Below are 14012 nucleotides of genomic sequence, written 5' to 3'. Positions count from 1 at the left end.
TGCAGAGACTGGCACTTTAAGCCGCAGCAGAGAGACTAATTAGAGGGTGCTTTGTGACTTTGTCACTTTTCGGCTGGTGATTAGCACTCATTTATTGGGTGGAATCTGCCGTCTAATTGTAGGTGGTGCGCGCCACAAATACTGTGCAAGTGCTCTCGACTCGTGCTGCAAAGACAGCAGATCACCAGTGTCTCCCTATAGGCTTTCTAGTTCTGATCACCCCCCCCCCCAAAAAAACACTTCTCTCCATCTCTTCTCGCTAACAAGAATAAATCATCTGCCCAAAAACAAGTTCAGAGACTAAGAGGATATTTTAAAAGTCTGCAGATTCTTTAGTATATCTCTCTGATTCTGGTTAATTAAGTATGTGGAAGTGTGTCCTTGGAACTGARGACAAGTTCAGTAGAATAGCCCTCCTCTGTAGAACAGATTTGACTAATGGAGACGCTGTATAAGAGCCTTGGTAGGCTACCACCATGTCCCCACGGCACAACATTCAGCTAGTCGTAGGAGAGGGGCTAGTGTATTTAGGCCATCTCTAATTGGCCCACTAATCTCACCAGCAACTAAATGATCCGCGGAAACGTTGTCCCTCAGGGCTAACTGGAGACTGCAGATGTCTACTGCTGCTCTTCTATGTTTGGATCAAAAAACAATCCTGTTCTGCTGACTGAGAGCCTACAGGACTATTGGAAATGTAATTATGGGCCAGCAGCAGAGCCTTTTAAACGCTTGACTAGTGCAGAAACAAACGTCCTTCAGACAAGCCAAAACTTGAATACATGGGAAATGGACGCCACTGCGATCGATAAAAGCCACAATTTTTGGAGGGAAAATGGAGAGATGTACTGTATTGCCTCGCTGACTGCACTCAGTTTCTCACCGGCACGTACTTGACTTGGCTCGGTGACACTATTTATTTCAACAACAAAAAAACGGAGAATCTCCACTCGTCGAGAGCGCAAATCATTTATTGAAGCAATCTCATGTCATTAAAAAGTAAACAAATATCTGCGGCGGATCGTGATGCCGTGTGATTGGACCTTTGGAGCACCTCACTTTGATTAAAGGAGTTGAAAAATAAAACCAGAGATGTCTCTCTCCTCTCCCCAGGTGTTAAGGTGAGGTGAAGTTGAGAAATGCTCCAATCAAGCTCAATTACTCGGCAGGTGCAGACCACGGACACCCATTTCGCATTGACAAAAGCCATTGTCGTGACTCGGCGAGGCCATCATATCATATTCATCGTCTAAAGCTCTAAATTGATACATTTGAACACAACAGCGCCCTTTCTCAAAAACAGCTTTTGCAAATGTGCTGACCTATGAAGAGAGTGATTGAGCAATTATCGGACAGTCGTTGAGCCCCCAGAGGTGCCTTTTGTTCACAGCTTCAGTAGATAGGGGCTCAGATCATTATCAGCATTCTGCCTGTTGTTTTTCTTACACGGCCAACCTTTGGCTTGGTAGCCCCCCACACTGTGAGGATAAGGCTACACCTCCCAGCGCTACCAGGAGTCCACCTCAACTGTCTGTCTGTCTGTCTGTCTGTCTGTCTGTCTGTCTGTCTGTCTGTCTGTCTGTCTGTCTGTCTGTCTGTCTGTCTGTCTGTCTGTCTGTCTGTCTGTCTGTCTGTCTGTCTGTCTGTCTGTCTGTCTGTCTGTCTGTCTGTTAGAAATCTGGGGGCTACCAAACAGTGCTTCATGTGTTTGCTGCCATCATAAATATTCATGACCGAGCCAGAAACCAGCTGTTTCCTTCCAATTAAAGAGTGTGGAGATCCGCCATTTGCCAATAAATTGTTGCTGTTTAATTAATGACTCTCGTCGCTCGCCCGCCAAACAACTGAAACAATAGCCCTGCACAGAGTACAGAGATTGCCATCTGTGGAATTAGGCCCGGAAAGCATGGTGGATAACAAGGCTGGGCATAGTGGAAAAACTGGAGCCTCCGTGTATCCCTGGCCTACATCTAGGGGGTGTGAGGAGTGACGTTTTGAATGGGGAAGGAGGGAGGATKACTAGTATTACTGAATCATGAGGCTGGAGATGCTGTAGTCTGGTAGAAGCTACTGCACAGCTGTAACTGGGCTTAAAGGAGATGAGACCAATCAAGTCATCACAGACCGCCCCATATCAATGGCCATATGGGGGAAAGGTGGAGGTGGTGATGCAAACTAAAAGCATCAGGACTCAGAGAGGTGAGGAAGACAGAGAGCAGCTCTGAGGTAATTATTTGTAGGGGAGCCAAAACTATGTAGTCAATCGGTGAAGGTAGGGTAGAGTGAGAATTCACAGAGGACTTACCGTCAGGAGGCTGGGCCGGCGTGAAGTGAACAGGTTTGTCTGGAGGAGATAAAAGAGAGAGAGTGAGTTAGAAATGGGTTTTAAGTTAAGGCGAGATTCAAGGACTTTCCCATGGGGTGAACCCCAGTAATTGAGTTGCTCCAGCAAAAAGCAGAGAAGAAGATTCTCCTCTGGCTTGGGTATATCAAACAGGTTCTAATAGAGTATCTGAGGGATGGAGAGGCTCAATAGAGCCAGCTCATCAGAATGAATAGAATTTCATGATAGACGTACAATTGTCGATGGATATTTACAATTTTAATGGTCCATTCAATTCGCAAACCACACCTGACACCTATGAAAGCATCCGATAATTGGTATTTTGTGAAAAACATACTCAGGTTTTGTGTCATTATTATCTTAGTTACCACTTTCACTGACTTTTTTTTATATACCTCAAATAAGCCTAAGCGAATGAAATATCCCTTGAAGAGGACTACACAGCAAAAATAACTGATCCCATCCCACCCCSATGTCTGTTTTTTCTTTCCAATGAGTTAACTAATTGCCTTCACCCATAGATATGACATCATGACCCTGCTGCAGTAATGCATGGGTTATGTACTGTTATGATGTAATGGTGCCATGGTAGATGATGGCACAACTACATTCCTCTATCACTGGTGTCCTATAGGAACATACAAAGAGGGCATTTGTAGAGCACAGACATGCATATGCATACATACATACACCTCTAATGAAGGGTCAAGTTAATGGGGGATTGGGCGCGATGGGGCACTGTTATAGAAAATAATGAGCTTCACTTAACACACAATGACTGGAACAGCAACAAAGTGGTCTACTTTAAACCGATGCGTGAAGCATCACCAACCACTGTAAGTAGATTAGCATGCGGTTGAATCTGTCAGTGCCGTAAATGCTCTTACATCACCTGACCATAGCAAAGCATCTAAGACCCCCAGTGTTCAGTGACAGCGACCTTTACCATCTGCACTCCAACTCGCCTTTCCAAACCACTGAGCAGCCCATGCTCGCGTCAGGCCAGCCCGCCGCACCTTTCCCCTGTGTAGGCTTGCATACCCGGGATAATGAGCAAGATAAAATCACATCACATCAATTACCCAGCTAACACATTTTCCGCCGGAGCTTCTCGCCTTCCCGGCCGTCCTCGCTCGGAGGCGTGAGGCGTCTCCGGCATCGCTCGCTACCTGACGACGGCATCACAGTTAACGGTTGCCAGTGCAGAGTTTAAATTTAGGCTCACTTACAATTGCTTGTCAACAGCTGGGCTTGAGGGAGCCAGAGAGAGAGGACGAGGGGAGAGGAGAGGAAGGGGGGGGGGGGGGGTAGACGCTGTGTTTGCGACGGTGAATAATGAAGTGTCTGTTGAACTGGTTTCCCAGGCAATCATGACAGTAACAGATTTCAATCCCAGGGACTTCAAAAACAACATGGCACAACAATAGCACAAACACACACATGTAGATAAACATGTACACACACACACACACACACACACACTGCTCCCCTTTCCTAAAACGCAAACACACTGCAGTATTTGCCATATGGTGTCTTGGAGCACATGACAGCAAATCAACAGAATTTCCTAAATGTTTGCCAAATGTAAATGTCTCCATCTCAGTCATAATAAGAGGAGGAGATAAGGTCTCTACCACCATATCTTCCTTTCCCATCGCCGTCTGCTGTCCCTATACAACACAAACCTTTGTATGTGTATGCATGTGATTGAAGCATCCAGAACTGATTCCCGCTAGATCTAGAGCAGATCGATTAAGGCTGTGTTGTGCGTGTTTGTGTATTAGGGTGTGTTGGGGTTTGTCTATGTGCATCAGTGTGTGGTGTGAGTGTGTGTGCATGTTTCTCCTCTCTAGTAGGTGAATCACTCCCCCACAGAGTTCCAGGAACCAGGCCACAATGTGAAGAGGACAAGCTGTGTGTGGCCACGCTTCGCTCTGACCTGAGGTCTGTGTCCTCTCCTTTCTCTCGCTCCAGCTCCTCTCCAAACCAGTTTTCCATCCACACAGTAAGAGCTTTCCATGTTAATGGCGCTCTGTTCACTTCTCCCTCTCCCGTCTCTCGCTCTCTTTCTCTCTCTAGCTTGTGAGGTGGAGATGGAGTGCTCTCACTGAGTTTGTATTTAAATCTAATGGAATATGTCTGGATTAAATTGATTCAGTAACACGGAGGGGTTATAAATGAACTTCACTTTGGAACGCCCCCGTCGATGAGACAGAGAGAGAAAAGAGAGAGAGGGAGAGAGAGAGAGAGATAGAGGGGAGGGGGGGCATTTTCAGAATTCTAAAGTGGTGCATTTTGGTTATTTTATTCAAGATCTAATGCAGTGGCATCCTTAGCCCCCGGGACGTGTCTCGTACGTGATTGAAAATCCTCAGGCTGATAATAGCTTTGTGGCGGGCTAGCATGGCTCGGAATGAAGCCTTAAACAGACGGCAGACAGACAGACAGGCAGAGGCACAGAGAGGCATACAGACAGATAAAAAGGGACATTCACAGGGATGCTTTGATGCCCGTATTCTACTAAAAGTGTATATTGTCATTTCCACGCAAAGTTCACAGCTTGATACGATACGATATCATCACCATACTTAGGTGCTGATATGATATGTATTGAGATTCTCAAGATTCTATATGTATTGCGATTCGATGTTCCAAACGTACTGCTCACTATGTCTGCTGCAGAGGGACGAGAGAGACCCATAAGCACTTTTATTTCCATCAGTCATGGAAATAAAAGTGCTGAAAACATGTTGGCTCACCATTTAAAAAGAACACGGCGAACAAGCTATAAAATGAGTTTTGGTGCACATGCAACCGACTAGAGATATATTGTCAAAAATATTATCCCAATATGTAACTGTATCGATTTTTCCGCCATCACTCCTATTTAGTCTCCGTAATGCTAATTCACGTGGGTGCAATGATGATTATACTCCAGACAGTTTTAAACACCTTCAAAGTGAAAAAAATTGAGTGTTGATTAGGCTTGAACCTTCCGCATAGGCAACTCATCTGACACGGGACTCCAGTGCTAAGAAATACGTGACACTGAATAAAGCAGTGCTATCGAACACATACTGATGTTCCTGTGGTGGCACACCTATGTGGGTGTCAGGACACAATCGGGACTCCAGTGATACTGGCGTGTTCCTATTCCCATCGCGAAGAACCAATTGACATAAAGCTGATATAAAGCTTTGAACTACTGAAAACTGTGTCATTCAGGCAAGACATAAACCAGTTATGTACAACTTTGAAGCGAGAGACAGATAGTCCCCAATGTACAACTTACAGACAATACGTCACCCCCCCAAACACACTTGTGAAATGGCAAGTTGCTGCGTCGAGCTCGCTCTCCAAAAGGTCACTCTCGTGTTGCCTAATGGTAATGTTGCTGCTCATCTACCAGCGAGCCACCAGGCGAAGCACAGACAGAAGCTTATGCACCATCATGGCATTTTCTATTCAGGCCGATAACCGCTCAAAGTGGGGACACTTTCCATGCCAAGAGCTTTTTCTAACGTCCAAAGGCATTTAATCTGGCTACTTTATCCCACAGTTCAAAGTAAATGCCAAGGCTTTGGGGGAGATAAAGGACTCAAAAGAAGGAAGCTGGGACTGTGCGTCGAGGGAAAGCTGACTTTTAACGTCTGAGATATCCCTCCACTTCATCCAGCCCCAGCCTTTCAGATAGCACCGCCAGAGGTCAAGTAGACCAGTCTTTCATATCTTTTCTCAGCAGAGTAAAATACCTGAGAGACTGTAAGGTGTTTAATAGTCTATGTAAACTAAGCGAAATCCTACTGACCCATAACTTTTCTTGTACMAAAAGCCATGCATGCATACTCTTCCGCACCCCCCTCCCCCCCMCCCCGAGTATCTGGCAAACAAATGCACTCACATATAAAGCCTTCATACTACTGACCATGACACACAAACACACATGGCTACAGGGTGACAGAGGGAGTACGTTGTATATGGGGTGCGTGAGTATGTGTGTGGTAGTACTATTGGTGGACGTACAGTTGTTGAGGAAGAGCAGCACGGCGAAGCCCAGCGTGGAGGTGGCCAGCAGGATGAGACATATGTTACAGGGGATCATAAAGTAGCGCACCACCAGGGACACCTTGTGTTGGTACATCCGGTCCCGCTCCGGGGGCGGCGTGGGGTAATGGCAGCTGGTCATACTCCACTTCCAGAGTCCGTCCGCCCGGTGGGAAGGTACGGGTAACGGGGTGGGAGAAGAAGAACCCGATGAACCAAGGAATAAAAATGACACCAGAAACGAGGGAGGACAGAATGATAGACTGGGTAATAGTTGGTAGATTCAGCCCTGAATCCAGCTGTGTTCCGCCGTGGGGAGGGAGTCGCAGTTGCTTTCAGAAAGATGCGTTGAGGAGCTTTCAATGGTTTCCAGGCAACTCATTTTGGACAGTAATAACATCCATTGGTGGGAAGAGGACAGAAGGGTGTGGGCCTGCACTGCTATAGGCCCCCAGCTGTCCACGCTACCTCCATTTTAATCCAAGTACTGGAAAGGAGATGACAACAGATTGGTGTGTACGTATGTGGAGTGAATATATGTACAGTATGAAAGTGTAAATGTGTGTGTGTGTCTCTGTTTGTGTGTGTGTGTGTGTGTGTGTGTGTGTGTGCACGTGCTAGTTCAAAAGGTGCCAAAGTTCCACAGTAACTCAACAGTAATTACAGTAAGAAGCCTCCTTGATCTCTTTGCAGCACTGGTCCACTGTTGCAAAACACACTGGTCTCCTTATTGCCCCAGGATCCCTCACAAAACAAGCCAGGTTCCGCCACACTACCACAGCATTCGTCAAGAGTAGCTGCTGGTGATTTGGCGGGGGAGCATCTTTCTTCAGCCTCCTGTGGCTGATAAACTGGGAGCTTGGGGCTAGAGCTCCGGCAGCTCTGGCGCTCTGAAGACATTCATTAGCCTCCTTTTCTTTTCCTTACAAAACGCTCCAAGGAAAACAACAACAACCGGCTCTTTGTTTTCACTTGGCTGCCCGCCGGCTTATTGTTCCTTATAGCTCTAGTCAGGACCGAAATAAAGGCAACAGCAACACGGCAATGCGACTGTCTTCTCCGAGCACGGAGCACGAAGCTTCCCCCGTCGCTGCGCACTTGTATCTAGCGTTAGCGTATTTAGCAGGGGGGCTAGTAAGCAGCTGGCCACCACTCGATTAACCATATGCTCTTAGGAGCGTGAAGGGGGTTCTTTTTTTCACCACCCACTTCCTCGGTTCAAAACACTGTGGCCCCCTTCCCCCTCGCCACTCGCATGTGGGGGCCACCCTTGGAGTCTGGAGAAAACAGGTCAGAAGAAGTAGAGAGGGCGGAAAGTTGGAGAGGGGAACAATTTACGCCCCCAGCTCTGTACCTCAACATGAGTTGTCTTCTCCTCAGCTCTGTTCCGCCTGAGTCCGGCTATACAGAGAAGCGACAAACCTCAGCCGACCCACAGACTAAAGAAAACCCACAAAAGAAATGGAGAGAGAAGGAAAGAAAGAGGGGAAAAGTCTGTGCCAGATGAGAAATTAACAACAAGCCCTGAATACTTTTTCTCTTTCTTTCCTCGTGTTGTCCACCCCTGATGGCATATTCATCCAAAAACAAATCGCAAGGGGGGTCTTGTTATCGCCCTCTGTCCGAGAGTGTCAAGTTGGTTTTCTCCTTTTCAAAAAAGCAGTCGCTTATTCACCCCTTCTTCATTGAGAGTAGAAGCTGCTCAGTTGCTCATTTCACTCTCTCTCTGGCTCAGTCTCCCTCTTTTTTTCTCCTTTTTCTCAAGAATCCACTCCTTCTGTCTGTTCCTGCTCCAKAGGCTACTCCCGGTTGCTTGTCCTGGGCTTGGCTGCGGATGATCTCCTTCGAGTTGCTCCTCCGAGGGACAGGCCCATTCACTGGCAGCCAAAACAACAACTTGGAGCTTTGCGTATTGACGGAGTATTCACAGCGCACACAATCCCCAGGCAGCAGGTAGTCCACTGCGTTAATTCACTCCGCTGCTCAGCCAGCCAAGCCCTAGTCAACGAGAGAGAGAGAGAGTAGCCAGCCAGCGAGCTGCAGATAGAGACAGCCAGAGCAGAGCAGGAGAGCGATAGAGTGAGAGGGGAAAGAGGAAGAACAGGCGAGCGGTGGCGCCTGACATTTAGTCCACCTCTTGCGTTTTACAACAGCGGCTGAACGTGTTGTCTCCCGAGCACCGTCACTCTCCAGAGCAGCACTTCTCCCTGCCTGCCTCAACCCCAAGGAAAAGACAGCGCAGACAGGAGAGGAGAGGGGGAATGAGAGAGAGGAGCTGTCTCTAACAAAGAGGGGAGGGGGAGCAAGAGGGGGAAGGGGGAAGACAAGGGAAAATAAAAGCTTTTGGGAATACTTGGGTCATGTTGGGGTGGGAGGCAGCAACAGTGCAAGAAAAAACAAAAGAGGGATTGGTCTCTTAAAAATGTCACCCACATCCTCGTTAAATCTGAATCAGAAAGAAAACGACCCATTAAGGTCAGAATCAATCCTAAGGTTTATAACACACACACACACACAGAAACAAATTTAATGAAGTGAAAGCAGAAAAATAAACCATGGGGGAATACGATCATGTACATTTAGGTCAATCAAATATTGTCCAATTTGCAAACGCTAATTTGGCCAATACACTTCCAATCTACTGGCAACATGCTTCTGTAAAACCTCATTCTATATGCTACACATGAATAAGCCCATATTCAATTAAAATCATATTCAAACTGGGGATTTTTGTATTCCACGCTCACTTTCATGACACCGTGCCACATGTTTGTCCCCCCTTCCCCCCCGTGTCAAATAAGAGAAGAATAACTCAAATAAATATTTTTATATTCAGCAGGGCTGGCGACTGATCTGAGGAGAAAAAATATGCACCTAATCCATAGCATGTAATTTTATGCGCTTTTAAAAAAAGAAATGTATTTTTTCTGTTCGATACTTATAATGAGGTCAAAATTGTGGGGCGGTCACGGCTTGTTTTAAAACCCACCGTACATCAATATCTACTTACACCAACAATGACAAGTGATCATCCGAGCAGGGCAGATGCAAAGCGGTATATATCATAAAGTATTTATGTTATTTTACTCTCCATCTCACTCTCTGTCTCTTTTCCCCCACACCCTCTACCTCACATGAACGCACACATACACGCACACGTACGCACACGCACACACACGTACGCACGCACGCACGCGCACACACACGTACGCACGCGCACACACACGTACGCACGCGCACACACACGACGACACATTAACGAATACACCCACGGTGATGCATAAAGTAGCTTGATTTATACAGAAAACGCATGAGGAAACAATCCCATTGTGTCTTTTACACTAACCCTTCACATTTCTCTCTCAAACACACAGAAAATACAAATTTCTTTCAGTCTCTCTCTGACACACACACTCATACATGTACGCGCACACACACACACACACACACACACACACATGATGGGGATCTGCTCTGGTTAACCATCACAAGTAATTTATCTCTTTGGACGAGGTCTTGTCCCTGTATTGTTTGGCCCCGCGGGGACCCCTTACCCTGTAGTCTGGAGGTAAACTCCCAGAGAACACAAGGTCACCCAGGTCTCAGTCACCCTGGAGGGGGAAGGCAGTGTTCAACCACTAGCTGCAGCTTGCATCCCAGGGCTCAGCTATGCCCTCACAGAACAACATGATACCCTAGCCAGGTAGGTTACTCCAGCCCAGACGTCTGCTTAAGCCTGTCTCTCAGGACATGGTACGCAAAAGCAACAATCTCATTATCTTCCTACAGTGACCTAAAGTACCTAAACCATACAGAATCCATTCAATAGAGGGCGCCACCAAGCTGCTGCTCTTCTGAGCCACTCACTGTAGTGCCAACATGACCCAAATAGAATCCTCTGTTCACATCAAAGCTCGTCTCTGATCCATTTTTAATGCGTTGATATCGCGAAAGGTTAACATCTCTCTCAGAGTGCTTTGAAATGCCAATTTCCATAAAGCAGCCAAAGGAGTTGGACTGACTCCCTCTTTAACATGATGACGGTCCAACCAAAAGTAGTTAGCATGCAGTTTGTGTTATGTCTCTGTATTCTCGGTGGGTTGCACCGTTTGCATGGGTGACTGGTGACAAAAATAATGTGGGATCAGATGTGAGAGCAGTCGAGCACACGTCCTGGTCGTCCAGACGACCAACGTCTCGAGCTAATTGATCAAAGGCCGTATGAAACAGCTGTACACCAACCCGAGTAACAACTTAGATTACGGTAAAATGGGGCTTAGGGACGTTTGTGTTCAATGTTTTAGTGTGCAGTGTACAGTTGCGACACGTAGACAGGGTGTCTGCAATGTGACATGAATTGAAGATGAGAAATACGCTGTCCATAATAACCCAAAAGGAAGCAGGGACGAGGAAAGTGGAGTGATGAGACATGTTTGAGCTAAATTGAGATAAAAATTGCCATGTGAATCCAGCCATGCTGTCAAACCCATGGAGAGACGCCCAGACGTTCTGCCCTATACAGTTTCACTAGCAGGTGGGCCAATTGTCTTGCTTCAGTATTACCTCCAATCACCATAAATTACAGCGTTCTGGTTTCCAGCAGATTCCCAGACTTCCCAGTCAACAGGGTRTCCAAGCTGCCGTCCACAAATCCGGATAGAGGGAGGGATTGGATATTGATAGGGAATGGGGTGCGGCGGGCGGGGGACAAGCCAGAGCCAGGGGCCCTTGCAGCTGTGCATGTCTAATGTCATTATCCTTCATTGGGTTTAGGAGTGGCAGAGAAATAGAGAACAGAACAGACAGATCAGTTCTAAAGACAGGATGGTGTTGTTACGCTTGGGGCTAGTGATCAACTGTGTGATCTAAGTGGGAACAGGGATGCACCAATGTTCCAAAGCAGGGTGGTCTCTTCTTAACAACATGACTCACGCCATGACACACACACAGGACAGTGAGTGACGTCGTCGTTCCTTCAGTTGCGCTCAACGAGCGTGACGGTAATGCCCAAGGCTGATCTCAGCCCACTCCCATTGCAGAAGAAACTGGAGCTGATCCGGGTTAAACTTTGCTTCTGTTTAATAGCCATTCTTGTCTCATTTACCAGCTGTTTACAGTTGACCCTGGCTCAGAATGCAGTGAAAAGCTGATCCTGGATAATTTAATTGTTATGACGTTATTGTATTGCTGGCTGGATTGTTGCTATGGGTTGTTATTCAGTCTTCTGCTGTCTGTAACTGATCCTAGTTCAGTTACTACTCCTCACCACCAGCACAGGCCTCCAGTCATCACCTCCCTCCCCCTCTCTTCTTCCAATAGCCCCATCTCCACATCTGTCTCAGCAGACCGCCCAAGTAAGATTTTATTTATTTATTTAACCTTTATTTAACTAGGCAAGTCAGTTAAGAACACATTCTTATTTACAATGACGGCCTAGTGGGTTAACTGCCTTGTTCAGGGGTACAATGACAGATGTTTACCTTGTCAGCTCGGGGAGTCGATCTAGCAACCTTTCGGTTACTGGCCCAACACTCTAACCACAAGGCTACCTACCACCCAGAATAGCTGGGCACGGCTGAGATCTCCCACGCCATTGTGGCAGTAACCTGAAGACTGATCCAGGGCCAGTACTGAGCCCCCTAGGCATCCCCGCCACTACTGCTACACTACTCTGCTAATGGAGAGGAACTAACCAGCAGCAGCCACTCATTCATTAGCCCTCTGCTTCCTCAACCACCTCCCCCTCCCTCTTCATCAGTGCTAACAACAATAATGATCTGAGCATTTAATACCCTCCACGCTCTGTCGACTCAAACTGTTTATTCATTTTTTATCCCCAGCACTTTTCCCTTAATGGCCCTTAAAGAAATTATTCCAATGGTTGTGCAATAAGAGAGAAAGAAAAAGGGAGAGGGGTAACAGAGGAAAGAACTGCGGGAGCTTTGCTGCTAGCGCCTAGCTAGTTGGAGACTGATGCTCTTCCATGTGGCGGACATGTGGAGTGTGATCCAGCGTGGCACTGGAGGATGGGGTGGTGTGTGTCAGGGTACAGGGAGTGTCGGTGATCCACGGAGAGAGCCGTTGTTGTTGGCTCAGACAGCCCTGACAATGGGTAGGTACAGTGATGGAGCTGGGGGCTGATTCAGGTGTCAGTCTCTGGCCCAGGCAGCGATCTGTCAACCAGKGCCACATTAGGGTGAAGTTACACAGTCTGCGCCAGGGGTGTACTGCCCAATTCCTCCAGTTCCATAGTCCTGCTGGCTAATTGCTATCGTTAGTCACCTGGTACTTCCTTGATCAATGATTGTCATTGGTTGGCTGGTGGCTGCATGCACCTGGTTTCCCAGGGAGAAGGCAAATGAAAACCAGCAGGAGCTGGTGGACCGTTGCTAGGCACCCCTGGTCTATGTCATGGATAMTGATTTAAAGTGCATGATGTTCAAGTCATCAGATAGACATACAGTGGGGAGAACAAGTATTTGATACACTGCCGATTTTGCAGGTTTTCCTACTTACAAAGCATGTAGAGGTCTGTAATTTTTATCATAGGTACACTTCAACTACGAGAGACGGAATCTAAAACAAAAATCCAGAAAATCACATTGTATGATTTTTAAGTAATTAATTTGCATTTTATTGCATGACATAAGTATTTTATACATCAGAAAAGCAGAACTTAATATTTGGTACAGAAACCTTTGTTTGCAATTACAGAGATCATACGTTTCCTGTAGTTCTTGACCAGGTTTGCACACACTGCAGCAGGGATTTTGGCCCACTCCTCCCTACAGATCTTCAATACGGACTTTCAGCTCCCTCCAAAGATTTTCTATGGGGTTCAGGTCTGGAGACTGGCTAGGCCACTCCAGGACCTTGAGATGCTTCTTACGGAGCCACTCCTTAGTTGCCATGGCTGTGTGCTTTGTGTCGTTGTCATGCTGGAAGACCAAGCCACGACCCATCTTCAATGCTCTTACTGAGGGAAGGAGGTTGTTGGCCAAGATCTCGCGATACATGGCCCCATCCATCCTCCCCTCAATACGGTGCAGTCGTCCTGTCCCCTTTGCAGAAAAGCATCCCCAAAGAATGATGTTTCCACCTCCATGCTTCACGGTTGGGATGGTGTTCTTGGGGTTGTACTCATACTTCTTCTTCCTCCAAACACGGCGAGTGGAGTTAGACCAAAAAGCTCTATTTTTGTCTCATCAGACCACATGACCTTCTCCCATTCCTCCTCTGGATCATCCAGATGGTCATTGGCAAACTTCAGACAGGCCTGGACATGCACTGGCTTAAGCAGGGGGACCTTGCGTGCGCTGCAGGATTTTAATCCATGACGGCGTAGTGTGTTACTAATGGTTTTCTTTGAGACTGTGGTCCCAGCTCTCTTCAGGTCATTGACCAGGTCCTGCCGTGTAGTTCTGGGCTGATCCCTCACCTTCCTCATGATCATTGATGCCCCACGAGGTGAAATCTTGCATGGAGCCCCAGACCGAGGGTGATTGACCGTCATCTTGAACTTCTTCCATTTTCTAATAATTGCGCCAACAGTTGTTTCCTTCTCACCAAGCTGCTTGCCTATTGTCCTGTAGCCCATCCCAGCCTTGTGCAGGTCTACAATTTT

General features: G+C 47.0%; 1 pseudogene; it reads right to left on the bottom strand.

Annotated features, from left to right (window-relative positions):
- LOC111966913 (agrin-like) overlaps positions 1-8648 on the bottom strand; it is a 164712-nt pseudogene extending 156064 nt beyond the window's left edge.
- Positions 8649-14012: the final 5364 nt, after the last annotated feature.

The sequence above is a fragment of the Salvelinus sp. IW2-2015 genome, linkage group LG7 (genome assembly GCF_002910315.2).
Source record: "Salvelinus sp. IW2-2015 linkage group LG7, ASM291031v2, whole genome shotgun sequence".
Taxonomy (NCBI): Eukaryota; Metazoa; Chordata; class Actinopteri; order Salmoniformes; family Salmonidae; genus Salvelinus; species Salvelinus sp. IW2-2015.
This window is presented reverse-complemented; position numbering and strand designations above follow the sequence as displayed.